We start from the raw sequence: 19,542 nt of genomic DNA on the forward strand, positions 1-19,542 counted from the left end.
CTGTGCCAACATCACATCCAGCCAGTCAGCGATCAGCAGTACGGACATGCAATAGCCACGTTACTCCAATTCATTATCACCCAGCATGGGAGAGCTAGGACCTTGCAGTCACATGGTCCTCTCCAAGGTTCACAAGTACAATTGATGCCATCCCTATTGCACTCAGCTCCCTCAATAGGGCAAGATTCCATGCCCTCAAATCCCAAATTGCGTGTGACAACAAGCAGTGGATTCTCCATGACAATGGTTATTGTGCAGTAGAGCATTCAACCTTTGCCATTTGACCCTTCCTGACCTCGTTGGCGAAGTAAATCAAATATACTGCTGTCCTCTGGATGACAAAGTGTTACCACTGCTTCCACATTTGGCAATTCTGATCAGAAGGTGCCAGCACCAACAGGCAGTGAAATCCATGCATGACCGGGAATATCAAGGTTGTGTGTTCGCTGCCCAGATAGGAGGGGATAGATAGTTTCCTTCAGGTTGGGAGTCCAGAATGCTGATGGCTGCTGCATTCTTTTCTATGCCTTTCGTAAGAGTGGCATCAGACAAAAGGAGACACTGAGCCATCTATTAAAACTGGTGGCACGGCGGCACAGTGGTCAGCACTGCTGCTGCACAGCGGCAGGGAACCAGGTTCAATTCTGGCCTCAGGTCACAACACCGACCACAATCCCACCCGGACCCTATCCCTATAACCCCACATATTTAACCCGCTAGACCACCTGATGCTAAGGGGCAATTTAGCATGGCCAATCATCCTAACCTGTACATCTTTGGACTGTGGGGCGAAACCAGAGTACCCGCTGGAAACCCACTCTGGTACAAGGAAAACATGCAAATTCCACACAGTTACCCAAGTTGAACCTATGTCCCTGGCGCTATGAGGCAGCAGTGCTAACGACTGTGCCACCATGACACCCACTTTTCAGTGACAATGCATTACATTCATAACTATAAATAGCTGAGGATAAGTGTGTAAAATATTAGTCATATCAATGATACATCCATGTCCCTATTTTGTTTCAAGAGGTTCTGAGCCATAAGCAACAAAAGAAAATCATTAAAGACCATTTTGTTCCTTAACATTTGACTTGCATTATATTTTCCCAACATAGAAATAAAAACAAAGGCCCTGTATTTGTGGAAGTGTTATATTCCAGGGATTCCCTTTCTTCTCTCTTTTTTGCTAAATTAAAAACAATCAGGAGACTGGGCAAAGAACAGGGGGCAGTCCCATTCCACAGACAGTGCTTTATCAGTTCTTGAGGCAAGTTGGAAAAAAAATATTAAAAATATCTTTGGAAAGAATCATGTTGGGGAAGGCAATCTCTACACAAGAGGGCTGCTTCCAGCCATGCATAAACATTTGAAAACGTGAACTCTCGGGTGAATCTGGGCTGCTAGTGCTTCTGAGGACATAACATTAGTCAGGCAGTGTGCTGTAGGTCTGCGCTTTAACACATTCCGTTTCCATTTGTTGAAACTAAGTTCGCTCAGGACAAGTGAGTCATTGGCCAGCTTTGCTTGCGGGACGAGAAATTGTAACACGCCACATTGTCAGTCATGAATTATCCTCTATCGCGCTGCATACCACATCAGCATCTTAAGGGTCTGGATAACAAATTGCTCCTTTCACATAATCTGACAGAACCTGACAAACAAAGGACCCACATCAACCATGTGCTGTTTAATTGGGAGATAGGTAATCTTGAAAGGAGGAATCCTGGTGGTAACATGATTTGTGGTGGCCTGACAATTTGAGATGGATGTGCTGGCGTTATCTATAGTGTCTGCGCACATGGGGATGAGTAGAGGCCATTGTATCAGGTTCCACAGACAACATTCACGCAGGATGGTCAGGGGCTTGTTTGCCTTTAACTTTCAGATTGCCGGCCCACTCGAAAGAAACTGCTTGCCTTTCCCCTTTGTCTAACGGCCTGAACATTGTGCCGTTACTGCCATGGTGGACGTTGATGTCAGAATGCCCAGCGCACTGACATCCTCTTTCATACCTGTTATCCAGGTAATGGAGAGACCCTCCACTTTTTTTGTATGTGTGTGTGTGTGTCTGTGCGTGTGTGTGTGCATGCATGTGTGCCCCGGACTCGATCTTGAGCCTGCTGAAGGGGTTAGTTTGACTGCAAATTAATCCTCGGTTTGATGTCCGTGATGCATTTTTTACTCCAGGGTTTAAAGCACACTCGATTCCCATCAGAATCAAAAACCAGGACTAATGTGGCTTGTGACAGGTGTAAAATGGTTTCATTGTATAAGCTGCTTTGCAATGCCCATTTACTCAGACAGGGAGTTCAAAGCAAAACTTGTTCCCAGACCTGCAGGCACATGGGTAAAATGTTTAATTAGTTGTATTTTGTCTCCCATTTTGTCCTATAATTTTCTACCTCTAACTTAATCTTGTTTGTCCACGCTATCAGTCCTGATTAGCAGGGTGGGGCAACCCTGCCCACACAGGTCTTCCAGGATGTTATAATGCTGCTCCATGGTTGATTTACCAAGATACACAATTGAGCAGTGTGGGAAAAGACCCCTGGCCATCTTTCCATCACACCCACAGACGCCCTCTCACACTTCAATTTATACTTGGAGTTTTTTTTTGTCGTTGCTGTTGTTGCATTCATGTCAAAGTGTGGCATCAGGATCTTAGGGCAGATCACAGACCATTGAACACAGAATGACAGCAGAAAGCTGACACTTGGCCCTTCATGCCGGTGCTAGCTCCTTGTAATAAGTCCCCATCTCCCGCTCTTACTTCACAATCCTGCAAACCTTTCCCCTTCAAGCATTAATCCAATTCCCTTCGGAAAGTCGTTGCTTCCTCCTACCTTTCCAACAGTGCCCAAAAACACAGAAGATCGGGCAAACCCGTTGTGCAATTTTTTTTATTTCTCACCGTATTTCTGCTTCTTTGGCCAATCACCTTAAATCTCACTACTTTGCTATTTCCTTCAAGATTTTAAACGTTTTATCAAATCTCCCCTCCCCCCCCCACCCACTTAACCTTCTCAGCTTTAAGATTGAGGCAATGGCCAATTGGTGCTCTCGCTTGACTACTAATCCAGAAACTCAGCCACTGTCCTGGCAACCCGCGTTCGAATCCTGCCACAACAGGTGATAATAAAAAAGTATCTGGAATTAAGAATCTACTGATGACCATGAAACCATTGAGGATTGTCAGAATAACCCATCTGGTTCACTAATGTCCTTTTGGGAAGGAAATCTGTCGTCCTTACCTGGTCTGGCCTACATGTGACTCAGCACAGCAATGTGTTGACACTCAACTGCTGTCAGGACAAGGGCAGTTAGGGATGGACAATAAATGCTGGCCCAGCCAGTGACACCCATGTCCCATGAATGAATTTTGAAGAACTATCTCATTGCTGCACGTAAGGGAAGACCACCATTCTTGGTACCATGCAAGTAAATCTCTTCAGCATCCAGGTCCCTTGTCAATATACCTCAGATAATGATATTAATTTTAGTGAGAGAGTCAGTCTTGTATGTGTATGTATATAGAATGTAGAAGGTTTGGGGTGCGGACTGTCCCTTTAAGAGCATGGGTCAGGTGACCCCAGGGCTATTGGCTCCACCCAGTGTGGAACCCTGTTGGGCAGTCTTAGACCTGACTGTGCATAAGTGCACATCTTCAATAAGTGTCTCCCAATATTGAAGTGTTCAAGCTTACCTTGTGATTTTTTATGCCCCTTATTCTGCAGTGACATACATAACAAATAATAATAAGGTGGCACGGTGGCACAGTGGTCAGCACTGCTGCCTCACAGCACCAGGGACCTGGGTTCGATTCTCAGCTCAGTCACTGTCTGTGTGGAGTTTGCACATTCTCTCTGTGTCTGCTTGAAGTTTCCTCCGGGTGCTCTGGTTTCCTTCCACAGTCCAAAAAACATGCTGGTTAGGTGCATTGGCTGTGCTAAATTCTCCCTCATGTACCCGACAAGCACCGGAGTGTGGAGACTGTGGGATTTTCACAGTAACTTCATTGTAGTGTTAATGTAAGCATACTTGTGACTAATAAAATAATAATAATGTGACTTCATCAAAACAGCACCTCGCTGAGTTACCAGTTAAAACAATGTATCAATGATGTACTTAGAATCATAGAATCCGACAGTGCAAAAGGAGGCCATTCAGCCCATCAAGTCTGCACCCACCACAATTCCCCCTAGGCCCTATCCCCATAACTCTATGCATTTACCCTAGCTAATTCCCCATGACACTAAGGGGCAATTAAACATGGCCAATCCACCTAACCCACACATCTTTGGACTCTGGAAAGAAACCGGAGCATCCGGAGGAATCCCACACAGATAGTAACCCAAGCCAGGAATCGAACTCAGATCGCTGGCGCTGTGAGGCAGCTAACCACTGTGCCACCGGGCCACCCCAAAGCAGCATTATCAAGAGGAAATCAGTTAAATTTCTAACTTTCAGTGTCCAATTCAGCCTGCATTCCGAGAATTCAAAATTAAGAGTTACGAGAGTACAGTCCCATTCAAATTATTTCAATTTGTATCCCATTAAATTCTCACTTACAATTCAAAATTACTGGAGAATGAAGAAAAATAATAACACCAGGGTATTTTGAACCTATCCTAAACCCAGTGGGGAAAACAACAGGATTATCTTGGTAAAAGGTAATTACTGCAGATGCTGGAATCTGAAACAAAAACAGAAAATGCTGGAAGGTCTCAGCAAGTCTGATAGTATCCTTGGAGTGAGAACACAGCTAAAGTTTCAATTCAATAAGGGAATTAAGGGTTATGGGGAGAAAGCGGGTAAGTGGAACTGAACCACTTTCAGATCAGCCATGATCTTATTGAATGGTGGGGCAGGCTTGAGGGGCTATATGACCTACACCTGCTCCTATTTCTTATGTTCTTATGTTCTTGTTCTGGATGATTCATTGTCAGAGCCGATTACTTTGGTCACCTCTTTCACAGTCCACACAATGTTACTCCCAAAGAACAAAGAAAATTACAGCGCAGAAACAGGTCCTCTTGCCCGCCAAGCCTGCACCAACCATGCTGCCCGACTTAACTAAAACTCCCTACCCTTCTGGGGACATATCCTTCTATTCCCATCCTATTTATGTATTTATCAAGATGACCCTTAAAAGTCACTATCGTATCGTTTCCGCGACCTCCCCCCAGCAGCGAGTTCCAGGCACCCACTAACCTCTGTGTAAAAATCTGCCTTATACGTCTCCTTTAAACCTTATCCCTCGCACCTTAAACTATGCCCCCTAGTAATTGACTCTTCCACCCTGGGAAAAAGTTTCTGACAATCCACTCTGTCCAACCCTCTCATAATCTTGTAGACTTTTATCAGGTCACCCCTCAACTTCTGTTGTTCTAATAAGAACAATCAAGTTTCTCCAACCTCTCATCATGGCTAATGCCCTCCATTCTAGGCAACATCCCGGTAAATCTTTTCTGTACCCCCTCCAGAGCCTCCAAATCATTCTGATATTGTGGCAACTAGAATTGAACACGATATTACAATTGTGGCTTAACTAAGGTTCTATAAAGCTGCAACATGGCTTGCCAATTTTTAAATTCAGTGCCTCGGCTGATGAAGGCAAGTACGCCGTATGCTTTCTTGAATACCTTCTCCACCTGCATTGCCACTTTCAGTGACCTGTGTACCCAGATCCCTCAGCCTATCAATATCTTAAGGGTTCTGCCATTTACTGTATATTTCCTATCTGTATTAGACCTTCCAAAATGCATTACCTCACATCTGGCCAGATTAAACTCCATCTGCCATCTCTCCGCCCAAGTCTCCCACTGATCTATATCCTGCTGTTTCCTTTGATGGTCCTCATCACTATTCCACCCACCTTTGTGTCATTCGCAAACTTACTAATCAAATGAGTTATATTTTCTACAAATCATTTATATATATATTACAGACAGCAAAGATCCCAGCACTGATCCCTGAGGAACGCTACTTGTTAAAGCCCTCCATTCGGAAATGCACTCTTTCACTGTTACCTTCTGTCTTTTTTGACTGAGCCAGTTTTATATCCATCTTGCCAGCTCACCTCTGATTCCAAGCGACTTCACCTTCTGCACCAGTCTGCCATAAGGGACCTTGTCAAAGGCCTTACTGAAGTCCATGTAGATAACACCCATGGCCTTACCCTGATCAATCAGGTTAATCATTTCCTCGAAAAACTCGATCAAGTTAGTCAGAAACGACCTCCCCTTCTCAAAACCATGTTGCCTCTCGCTAATACGTCCATTTATTTCCAAGAGGGAATAAATCCTGTCTTGAAGAATCCTCTCCAATAATTTCCCTATCACTGACATAAATTTCACTGGCCTGTAATTACCTGGATTATTCTTGCTGTCCTTTTTAAACAAAGAAACAACATTGGCTTTTCTCCAATCCCCTGGGACCTCCCATCTAGCCAGTGAGGATACAAAGATTTCTCTCAAGGCCCCAGCAATTTCCTCCCTTGCCTCTCTCAGTGTTCTGGAGAATATCCCATCAGGCCCTGGGAACCCCAATACCTATTCCTTTTTGATCGCAACATGACTCAAACTATCTACATGCCCTTTCCCAGACTCATCATCCATCAAGTCCTTCTCTCTGGTGAATACTGACGCAAAGTACTAATTTAATACCTTGCCCATTTCCTCTGCCTCCACGCATAGATTCCATCCCCATGTTATTGAATGGGCCAACACTCTCCATGGCTACCCTCTTGTTCTTTATATATGTGTAAAAAGCCTTGGAATTTTCCTTAATCCTGCTGATTTTTCATGACCCCTTTTAGCCCTCCTTACTCCTTGCTTAAGTTTCTTTCTACTTTCCTTGTATTCCACATTTCTCATTAAATATTGATAGCGAGCAAAAACCTGGCTGGGTGCAAAGGGGAGCGTTCCAACTGCATTATGTTTCCTATTGTGGTTGTGCTAAAAAATTACCTACCTACTCCACCCCAGTGTCTGGGTAAATGCATAATTGAAAGGCAGCATCAGAATTATTGTTAATATCCTGTTAAATCCAATGATTTGCAAGTTAGGTGGATTAACCAGAGGAAACTGTCCCTGAATGTCCCAACATGTGTAGGCTAGGGGGATTAGCGAGACAGATACATGGGGTTGTGGCGATTGGGCCTGGGTAAGATGCCCTGTCAGAGAGTCAGTACAGGCTCGATGTGCCAAATGGCCTCCTTGTGCGCTGTAGGGATTCTATGACTCTATTTTATGACCTCATCCATCATCATTGGCCAAGTGCATCAGGTTGCAAACAGAAATTGCCTAAAGCTGGTTTCCTACGATCAATAAACACTGCGAAGAATTGATCTTTGTGACAGCGATCATCAGGAACTGGGCTACATTCACAATCCTTTGTAGTTTCTTACAGTCTTGGTCAGAGTAGGGGCCATACCAAGCTGTGATACATGCGATGCTTTCTATGGTCCATCTGTAAAAATTGGTGAGAGTCGTAGCCGACATGCTGAATTTCCTTGATGCCATTCGTGTGAAGCACCTTGGGATGTTTCATTTTGCTGAAGATACTATTGTAAAGGTTTATTGTTTAACATTGCATGCAGCCTTCCCTACTGTGAGGCACTTTGAGAGACTCACGTGCAGCATCGAGCGCATACCTCCAGTACAAACGTACTTGAAAACAACAGGGGGAGAACGTTCTTCAACATGTGAATCTCATTCCTCGAATTAAGGGAAAAACAGCAGAACCTTGAGGCGTACAATCTGGAACATGTTTTTCTACCCGTCCTTTCTTGTGCTTTGACTAGGCTGTGAGGGTCAGTGAATATAAGGCCTTGAAAAATCACTTGTTTGAAATTTCACCCTTGCCTTAAAGGCATCCTCCTGGAAGTCAGTCTGAGTGTAATTCTAGTACCGGAGAACAGCAGTTTTCATTCCTAAAGATCTAAACGATTGGGTCAATGAATCCTCAGAGGTCCACCTCTAAGGTTACCAAACAGTACGTGCGCCTGGTTGAAGGGAAGAAAATTGCATAATTCGTTTACCAAGATGTTAACCGCTCTCAAGCTCTGTAAACTGCCGGTAATAAAAAGCAATCTTTCAAATTTTTTGCCCAAAAGCAAACCTAATCATTCAACCAGCACTTTAGCCTCAAAAGGCATGACAGAAAATTCCAGAAGTGTGCTGCTTCTCTCTCAATGAAGATGGAGTTTATAGATAGAGTTATAGAAGTTTACAGCATGGAAACAGGCCTTTAGGCCCATCTTGTCCATGCTGCCTTTTTTTAAACCCCTAAGCTAACCCCAATTGCCTGCATTTGGCCCATATTCCTTGATACCCATGTAACTGTCTAAATGCTTTTTGAAAGACAAAATTGTATCTGCCTCTACTACTACCTCTGGCAGCTTGTTCTAGACACTCACTGCCCTAGATTTTTATCTTTATTCATTAGTCACAAGAGTACTTGTGGCTAATGAAGTTATTGGAAAAATTCCCACGTCGCCACACTCCTGTGCCTGTTTGGGTACACTGAGGGAGAATTTGACATGGCCAACTCACCTAACCTGCACATCTTTGTACTGTGGGAGGAAACGGGAGCACCCGGAGGAAACCCGCACAGACACAGGGAGAAACACCACACAGACAGCGACCCAAGCTAGGAATCGAACCAGGGTCCCCGGTACTGTGAGGCAACGGTGCTAACCATTGTGCCACTGTGCCGCCCTATTTCTGTCACTGTGTTCCGTAAGGTTGGAGGAATCTTTGCGTTTCCTCCAGACGGCCTGTAATGTGTGGCATAGTGCGGCGTTCTTCAGTAGACTTCAGCAAGCCTTCAAGACATGGGACAGGACTTTTCCAGCCCTTTTTGCTGAAGGGATCTTCTAGTCCCATTGCCCCTTTGAAGGCAACCCTCCACAGCGGGCTCCTGAAAGATGCAACTGGCAAGCAACATGAATAGCCTCTGACTTGACCCCACCGTGCAGGGGTGCAGAAAATCCCAGTCACGGTGTCTGCTCCGTTTTTCAAAAGCCAGCAAATGGCACCGTGCATCGTACATTTCCTTGAGCACGCACATACATTCCCTCTCCCACATTGGAGCTTATCCCTCCCTGGTCTCAACTCTCCCACATCTCTGTCATCTCTACCCATCCTACAATCCTCTGAGATATCTGTGCCTCTCCAATTCTGGCCTCTGAAGCACCCCCGATTTTCATCATTCCTCCATTGGTAACTGTTGGGGCCATAGCTCCTTTAAGAGAATGGGTCATGTGACCCAGAACGTCTGGCGATTTGCTGGGGACCACCCTGGGAGAGCAGTGGAAGGTGGAGTATGGAGCAAGTGAGACCTGCAACTAAATACTTATGTTCCTTGGTGTCTGTCTGTGGTATCTGTTCTTGAGATACATTCCAGTAGCTGAATACACTACAGTGCCTATACATTCTTCAGCTAAGACCCAGGGAATTGCATTATGGCACAGTGGTTAGCACTGCTGCCTTGTAGTGCTAGGGGCCCAGGTTCAATTCCTGGCTTGGGTCACTGTCTGTGTGGAGTCTGCACGTTATCCCCATTCTCTGTGGATTTCCTTCAGACGCTTCCGTTTCCTCCCACAATCTGAAAGATGTGCTGGTTAAGGGCATTGGCCATGCTAAGTTCTCCCTCAGCGTACCCGAACAGGCCCCGGAGCGTGGTGACGAGAGGATTTCTGTAGTAAATTCGTTGCAGTTTTAATGTGAGCCTACTTGTGACAGTAATAAATAAAAATAATGTAAAGTTTATTTATTAGTCACAAGTAGTCTTTAAGTTAACACTGCAATGAAGTTACTGTGGAAATCCCCTGATTGACACACTCCGGCGCCTGTTCAGGTCCACTGAGGGAGAATTTAGCATGGCCACTTTACCTAACCAGCACGTCTTTTGGACTGTGGGAGGCGACCGGAGCACCCGGAGGAAACCCACGCAGTCACAGGGAGAATGTGCAAACTCCACAAAGACCCAAAAATAACATTAGCCCAGGGATTCCCCCAAGCCTCTCTGCCTCTTTAAAGATGCTCCTTAAAGTCAAACACATCCAAACATTTGGTCGTCTGCCCTATCATCCCCTTACATGGTACTATATTGCGTCAAAACTTTGTTTCATACATTCCTATGAGGCGCCTTGGGATGTTTTGTTCTGTAAGAGGCGTTATACGTGTATGTTGTTACAGTCAATGGAATGGCCATTAAGCAGCATAACTGAGCATTGTACAACCACTTCACAATGCTACTGGTCTTGTATCATCATTGCTGACATAAATGTGGGCAAAAATATGCAGAGCAGTCAAAAGTGGATAATTTGGGAAACATGTTATACTTGGATCCGAATTTGGTATTGAAGTGTTATACTTGGATCGGGAGTTCTATTCAATGGGAGGGAATGGGAAGTGGTTTAGTACGCTAGAATCTTCGGCATGGATCAGGTATGTATCTGCCCCCATGTATTTTGAGATGACTGCGCAGTATTTGCCTTTTGGCCCTTCATAGTGTGTCAGGGTTTTAAAATTAAAATCTTTCATGTGCTTTTTTTTTCAGAATTATAGCTAGCTCTTATCTGTAAGTAAACAAGACAAATTCAGATGTCTTTGACTCTTTGGCATCCGAACTGCAATATGGTTTTGGCCAGTTTTACCATAATGGATCCAGGACTTTGTGAACAAAAGATGATGACAGGCAGATCCCTGGCAAAGAGATCCCAATTTCTTCTCATGGACAGAGGTGCTTAGCTGTGATCTCTGTACTGTGCCCGCAAAAATCAGTGCTACAAAATGACAGCCTGCGCAAAAGAAAACGTTGCCAGGTTCCAAAGATAAAGCCGGACAATGTTACTCCCAATTGCATCTAGGCTCGGAATCTAATTCCACCAGTTTGTATGTGGCACACATATGTGAATACTGAACTGAAGTGTAGTATGGACAATTACAGCATTGAGTGAACACTACTGGAGACACAAATGGACAATAGTATGGCTAAACCACAAGGTGTCAGTGAGTGTCATGGCAACACAAAGGGGTGTGTGTCAAGATATCTCTTACCAACTTTTACAGATGAACCATAGAAAGCAACCTTTCCAGTTGTATCACAGCTTGGTATGGCTCCTGCTCTACCCAAGACCGCAAGAAACTACAAAAGGTCATGAACGTAGCCCAATCCATCACGCAAACCAACCTCCCATCCATTGACTCTGTCTACACTTCACGCTGCCTTGGTAAAGCAGCCAGCATAATTAAGGACCCCACACACCCTGCACATACTCCCTTGCACCTTCTTCCACCTTCTTCCGTCGGGAAAAAGATACAAAATTCTGAGGTTACGTACCAACCGACTCAAGAACAGCTTCTTCACTGCTGTCGTCAGACTTTTGAACGGACTTACCTCCCATTTTGATCTTTCTCTACACCCTAGCTATGACTGTAGCACTACATTCTGCACTGTCTCATTTCCTTCTCTATGAATGGTATGCTTTGTTTATATAACGCAAGAAACAATACTTTTTACCGTATACTAATACAAGTGACAATAGTGAATCAAATTAAATAAAATATAGATCTTGGTTCTATATGCAGGAGGCAGTAATGTGGTCACTAATCACCTTTATAATCATTGAAACCCTACAGTGCAGGAGGGGGCCATTTGGCCCATTGAGCCCACAACAGCAACAATACCATCCAGGTCCTATCCCCGTAACCTCCTGTATTTACCCTGCTAATCCCCCTGACACTAAGAGGCAACTTAGCACGGCCAATCCACCTAACCTGCACATCTTTGGAGTGTGGGAGGAAACTGACACAAACACAGGAAAATGTTCAAATTGCCCACCGGAGGCCGGATGCAGCGGAAAGGAAAGATTTGAGTTTCAATTGTTTTTTATTTCTCTGTCAAATTGTGGGAACCACTCCCAAACTGGGAGAACCAGAAAGGACGCCTGCGGGTTTGTTGAGATTTGGCTGAAAGATTTCGTTCCAGACCAGATTTGGCCAGAGGTTGACTGAATAAAGGCAGGGTCACCAGAGTCCCAGATAACCATAGGCTGGTGATGATTTAACCTGAGACTCATCACACTTTATCCGCGGGGCAAGGTTGAGAAGGCTCATGAATAACCTCAGCTGGTATGGGAATTGAACCCACGCTGTTGGCGTCACTCTACACCATGAGCCAGCCAACTGAACTAACGGTCTCCCTTTTTGAAAAATTTCTCCTGGCTGGATGACGCTTACCTCAGACTCGTCACAGGTCACGCCCCAATGTGGGTTCAGAAGTGAGCAGCCGTCATCTGTAATCACTAAACTGCTTTCTTGAATTCTGAGGTGCTCTCATTCTCCTTCCCACAACCCTGAAACCACACTCTATGTCAACCTTGCGCAAAACAGAAAGAAATCCCACAACACCAGTTTAAAGTCCAAACAGGTTTATTTGTGACAAATCCAGTCCAACGCCGGCATCTCCAGATCATGAACCTTGCGCAATACAGGACAACTTTTCTATACCACCTGCATCTGTGCATTTTATAATTCATTCGCGGGACCTGAGTATTGCTGGCAATGCTCTCATCCCATGAATGAATTTAAAAATTTGAGTCGCCGCAATTCTTCTTTGTGGTGGTGAGTTGCACATTCTAACCACTCTTGGATAAAATCCTGACTTCCTTATTGGATTTATTAGTGGTTATCTTATATTGATGTCCACAAGTGGAAACATATATGAAGTCATCTCTCCGTCCATCTGTTCTCCTGATAGTCATGATGGACTTGACAGCATGAGTGCTGGCAGCTGACAAACTGATGCCAATCCAAATTTAAAGGAGACTGATATATTAAGGCCCTTACAACAAATTCCAAGATTTTTGCTTTCAGTATGTTTTTTTTTCATTGCAGGTCATTAAATGGGACTAAAAGGAAGTATCACAACTTGGTATGGCTCCTGCTCTGACAAAGACCTACAAAGAAATTACAAAGAGTCACGAATGTAGCCCAATCCATCACGCAAACCCTGTGTACATGGCCTTGTCTACATCGACGGGGACGAAGTAGAAAGTGTCGAGAGCTTCAAGTTTTTAGGTCCCCAAATCACCAACAACCTGTCCTGGTCCCTGCCATTTTTGACACTATAGTTAAGCCCAACAATGCCTCTACTTTCTCAGAAGACTAAAGAAATTTGTCATGTCAGCTACGACTCTCATCAACCTTTACAGATACATCACCTAAAGCATTCTTTCTGGTTGCATCATAGCTTGGTGTGGCTCCTGCTATGTCCGCAAAGAACTACAAAGCATCGTGAATATAGCCCAATCCATCAGGCAAACCAGCCTCCCATCCATTGACTCTGACCACACCTTCCATTGCCTTGGCAAGGCAGACAGAATAATTAAGGACCCTACACACCCTGGACATTCTCTCTTTCACCTGTCTGGAAAAAGGTACAAAAGTCTGAGGTCACGTACCAACCAACTCAAAAACAGCTTCTTTCCTGCTGCCATCAGACTTTTGAATGGACCTACCTTGCATTAAGTTGATCTTCCTCTACACCCTAGCTATGAATGTAACACTACATTCTGCACTCTGTCATTTCCTTCTCTATGAACTGTATGCTTTGTCTGTATAGCGGGTAAGAAACAAAACATTTCACTGTATGTGTAATACGTGACAATAATAAATCAAATCAAATCAAATCAAAATCAGTCTCCCAACTATTGACTCTGTCTACACTTCGTGCTGCCTCAGAAAAGCAACCAGTTTAATCAAGAATCCCACACACCCCAAACATTCTCTCTTTCACCTTCTTCCGTCAGGAAAAAGATATAAAAGTCTGAGACCAACCGACTCAAGATCAGCTCCTTCCTTGCTGCCATCACACTTCTGAATGGATCTACCATATATTAAGCTGATCTTTCTCTACACATTATCAGTGACTGTGACACTACATTCTACACCCTCTCCTTTCCTTCTCCCCTATGTACTCTATGAATGGTATGCTTTGTCTGTATAGTGCAAGAAATATTACTTTTCCCTGTACATCAGTACACATGCAGTGGCACGGTGGTTAGCACTGCTGACTCACAGCACCAGGGGCCTGGGTTTGATTCCCAGCTTGGGTCACTGTCTGTGTGGAGCCTGCACATTCTCCCTGTGTCTGTGTGGGTTTCCTCCGGGTGCTTTGATTTTGCCCCACAGTCCAAAGATGTGGGAGGATTGGCCATGCTAAATCGCCCCTTAGTGTCAGGGGGACTAGTTAGAGTAAATGTATGAGGATAGAGTTTGTGTGGGATTGTGATCGATGCAGATTCGATGGACTGAATGGCCTTTTCCTGTACTGTAGGAATCAATGTTATGACAACAATAAATCAAATCAATGGATCACTCTGTACAATTATCCAACGCAAATTACATACAGAATCACATTGCGGCATTGGGGGAGCCAGCGAGAGACCTAGGCTGCCTCTTTCCAGAAGGTTCTCCAAGCCACACATTAGTTCAGGCAAGCAGCTGGGCCAGTAGCAGGCCTTGCCCTGGAATGAAGACCTCTGGGGGCAGAGGTCTTGCCTCATAAGAGCTGCTGGCCATTAGAGAATTCTGTGTTCAGCAGTGCCACTGAGAAGGTGGTGACTGTTTCTCGAGGAGTCACATGATCGTGGAGCCACCCAGGCCACAGGCAAGGATGGGGGATGGTTCCACGAGGTGGTGGTTATGGAGAGAGGGAGCAGAAGGGTTGGCAGCAAAAGCAGAGAGATGGCTTTCTTAGGCCCCACTTTCTTAGTGTCCAGGCCCTGGGTCGTGCACTGAGTGTCTTTGATCAAGAAGCCCCCCTCGTCAACCCTGCACACTTTTACTTGCCATGCACACCTCATGGCAACAGGATGAGGAACTTAAGTGGCCTCCATTGGCTGAGGGGCGGGTAGGTTGACCTGGGCCTTACTGCCCTGGACTGAATTCCAGTAGAGACGGGAAGGTGGCAGGAATGTCACCATCCTACCTAATCACATGACCTTCCAGCTTCCAAGTTTATTCACCAGCAGGAGCAGAAGCTTCTGAACAGAGAGAGAGCGAGAGAGAGACCAGAGCCAAAAGAGAAAATGGTGGAAAATCTCAGCAGGTCTGTAAGGAAAGAAAGGAGCTGACGTTTCGAGTCCAGATGGCTGTTTTCCAAGGACAGTTTCCAAAGGATAAGCAACAAATTCCCTCTCTTAAAAAGGAAACAACAAATTCAATGCAGCCAAACGATGGAAAATAAGTTTATTTATTTATCACAAGTGGGCTTACATTAACACTGCAATAAATTTACTGTGAAAATCCCCTAGCTGCCACACTCTGGTGCCTGTTTGGGTACACTGAGGGAGAATTTAGCACGGCCAATGCACCTAACCAGCACGTCTTTCGGATCGTGGGAGGAAACCAGAGCATCTGGAAGAAACCCACGCAGACACGGGGAAAATGTGCAAACTCCACACAGAGAATGGCCCAAGCCGGGAATTGAATCCAGGTCCCTGGTGCTGTGAGGCAGCAGCGCTAACCATTGTGCCGAGGAATTTAATTTTCACATCAAAGAAAATGACTTGCCCTTTACCTGCCCCCAGCAGTGTCCCTTGAAGTTAATTATCTCCACTTTATTTAGAAATTTGTAATTGTCTGCAATTAGCATCTTCATTATCTAACACTCAATGTTATTTGATTGAAATGTTTACCGACTGGAATTGGCTGATGGAAAGGTAAACGTGCCCCAGAAATTTGCTAATAATCTGCGGCTCTTGTTTAACCCACCGAATGAGTTTTCATTCACGTGTCCGAGCAGATTGCAGTTGACACGTATAAACTCTACTTGTGCCCCTGCTGATTGGAACAACAAACAGACAAACAGCGTATAAACAAACAAGAATTCTTTTCCTGAAAGCGGATTCTCCTGATGTTGGCATCCGTGGAATTTGATGAACCACCCACCCTGCTGCAGTCTGGCTGTGTCTCTCCTCCAACCTCTTCCCCTTTCATCTGAATTCTCAGAAGACAAGCGCAATGTTAATGAACGGCTGCAAGTGCCTTGGTTGAGAAGATACGGCTGTCTTCTTTCTTGGTCGAGTTATTCTGGAGGCTTTACTTTTTCTGGGAGCGCAAAAGGATTAAGCGCTTTGTTTTGACTTTAGAAGATAGCAAAAGCTGCAAATAGTTCCCGGTTAATTTATACTTGAGAACAAACATTTGCGTCGCCCTCATTTACCTCGGCGCAGAGCATGGAGTCTCAACCATCCACCATCGAGCCCTCTGGACAATGCAGTTGATCATTAATTTTATACATTCACGGGACATAGGCATCGCTGACTATTAATTGCCCATTCCTAGTTGCCTTCTTTTACAACTGAGTGGCTTGCTACACAGTTTCATAGAAACCCTACAGTGCAGAAGGCCATTTCATAGACACCCTACAATGCCATTCATCCCATCTACCCTGCACTAACAACAACCCAAGCTCCTATCCTCGTAATTCCAAATATTTACCCTGCTAACCTACACATCCCGCGACACTAAGGGGCAATTTTGCATGACCAACACATCTAACCCACACATGTTTGGAATGTGGGAGAAAACCGGAAGGATCGGAGGAAACCCATGCAGGCACGGGGAGAACGTGCAAACTTCCCAAGCCGGGTATTGAACCCAGTTCTCTGGTGCTGTGAGACAGCAGTGCTAACCACTGTGCCATCCCAAACATTGACCCCCACTTTTATCTCCACAGTTCAGACTGACTGGTGTAATTCCAGTGTTTCCAGCTCCCTTTTACGAGTCTCCAAAATCTCCACACTTTCCTTCTCTTTTCACCCTGTTGTTTTACCCTGTTCATTTCAGAGGGCAATTAAAAGTATTGCTGTGGCTCTGGAGTCACATGTAGGTCAGACCGCATAAGGATGGCAGACTTCCTTCCCTCAAGGAACCAGATGTATTTTTCCTCCAACAATCAGCAATGCTTTCATGGATATCAATAGATTCTTAATTCCAGATGCTTTTTTTTCAAATTCAAATTCAACCATCTGCCATTGTAGGATTCGAACCTGTGTCCTGAGAACATTAGCTGAGTTTCTGGATTAACAATCTGGCGATACTACTACCATCGTCTCCCCATTGCATTGCCTGGTGCCAAAATTGACTATCCCAAATCAACATTTAACGTCCAATTTCTGCGCAGGTTACCCAATTCCAGTTGGGGCAGGGACTCTTATAGTGCGGAACTGCGGGATTCCCATTGCGTAAATTAACCAGTGAAGATCAGCTTGTGGTAGGTAGGTAGACATTATCGTAATGTAGAGAATGCAGCAGGTAATTCATGCAAGTGTAAGTGAGCCAGGGTGGCTTATTTGGGCTAGATAAACAGTAGCTTTTCTGTATTTATTTATGGGACATGGGCGTAGCTGGTGGCCAGCATTTATTGCCTGTCCCTAGTTGCCCGAGGGCAGTTGAGAGTCAACCACATTGCTGTGCCTTTGGAGTCAACGTGTAGGCCAGACCCGGTAAGGATGGCAGATTTCTTCCTGAAAAGACCAGATTAGTGAATTAGCGAACCTGATGGATTTTTGGGTCGTTCTTTAAGTCATAGAGTCATAGAGGTTTACAGCATGGAACCAGGCCCTTCAGCCCAACTTGTCCATGCCGCACAGTTTTTACCACTAAGCTAGTCCTAATTGCCCGCATATCCCTCCATACCCTTATCACCCATGTAACCGTCTAAATGCTTTTTAATAGTTTTTTTAACCTTAATTCCAGATTTTAAAAAACTTAAATTCCACTATCTGCTGTGGCAGGATTCGAACATAGATCCCCAGAACATTAGTTGAGTTTCTGGGTTAATAATACCACTAGTCCATCACTTTCCCAAGTTCAAATAACTCAGACCGCATTTATGAGTAAGCTCCCACAAAAGGCAATATGATCGTGACCAGATGATCTGTGATGCTGCTGGAGAAATAAGTATCAGCTAGGACGCTGAGGATAACTTCCCTGCTGTTCTTAAAAATAATGTCATTGGATCTTTTCTATTTGATGAATAGAGCACAGGGCTTCAGTTTAATACTTCACCCAAACATCAGCACCGCCAGCTTAGATTTCTGTGTCCAAGATGTTGGAGTGGGTCTTGAACCCACATCCTTCTGACTCAGAGGTGAGAGGGGTACCTGCTGAGCCAAAGCTAACTTCCTGCCAACCAGACACTCCCTGCTGGCATGTGCATGTGTATGTGTGTGTGTAGCCCAGCCCAAATACGCCACCCAGACTCAACAATGAGGGATGGCTCCAAACCAATAGCAGAATACTGCAGAGGCTGGCAACCCAAAATAAAAACACACAAAGGCGCAAATGCTCTGTGGGTTTGGCAGCATCTGTGGAGAGAAGAAAAACAGAGTGAAGCTGTCAGGTCGTGACCTTCCGTCGGCACTGGGAATAGAAACTTAATAGGTTTTAAAGTAGGCGAAATGGGGGAGGGTGAAGAAAGAAAGTAGCCCCTTCCACCTTCTTCCATCGGGGAAAAAGGTATAAAAGGGTGGCACAGTGGTTAGCACTGCTGCCTCACAGCACCCGGGAACTGGGTTCGATTCCTGACTGTGTGGAGTCTGCATGTCCATGAAAATATCAGCCATGATCTTACTGAATAGCGGAGCAGGCTCAAGATGCCAGGTGGCCTTCTCCTGTTCCAAGTTCTTATGTTCTCTCCGTGTCTGTGGGGTTTCCTCCGGATGCTCCGGTTTCTTCCCACAGTCCAAAAGACAAAAATTTAGCCATGCGAAATTCTCCCTCAGTGTACCCAACCAGGCATTGGAGTGTGGCAACTAGGAGATTTTCACGGTAACTTCATTGCAGTGTTAATGTAAGCCTACTTGTGACACTAATAAATACATTTTTAAAGAAACAAATGTCTGAGATCGCATATCAACCGACTCAAGAACAGCTTCTTCCCTGCTGCCATCAGACTTTTGAATGGACCTACCGCATATTAACTTGATCGTTCTCTGCACCTTAGCTATGACTGTAACACTACATTCTGCACTCTCTTCTTTCCTTCTCTATGAACGGGATGCTTTGGCTGTATAGCGCGCAAGAAACAATATTTTTCACTGTATACGAATACATGTGACAATAATAAATCAAATCAAATCAAGTGAAAATAAACGGAAACATTAACCAGCAAGAGAGTTGGTGGAGTAGAGACAAAGGGAGTGGTAATCCCTACAGTACAGAAGGAAGCCATTTAACCCATCGAGCCTGCACCAACCACAATCCCACCCAGGCCCCAATCCCTGTAACCCCACATAATCCCCCTTGACACTAAGAGGCAACTGACCACAGCCAATCAACCTAATATGCATATCTTTAGAGTGTGGGTGGAAACCGGAAGACACGGAGGGAACTGAGGCAGACACAGGAAGAACGTACAAACTCCACACTGACAGTTACCCAAGGCCGGAATCGAACCCAGGTACTTGGCGCTGTGTGGCAGCAGTGCTAACCACTGTGCCACCGTACTGCCCCTTCTGCT

This window comes from Carcharhinus amblyrhynchos, chromosome 6, assembly GCF_965287045.1.
Source record: "Carcharhinus amblyrhynchos chromosome 6, sCarAmb.v2.hapA, whole genome shotgun sequence".
Classification (NCBI taxonomy): domain Eukaryota; kingdom Metazoa; phylum Chordata; class Chondrichthyes; order Carcharhiniformes; family Carcharhinidae; genus Carcharhinus; species Carcharhinus amblyrhynchos.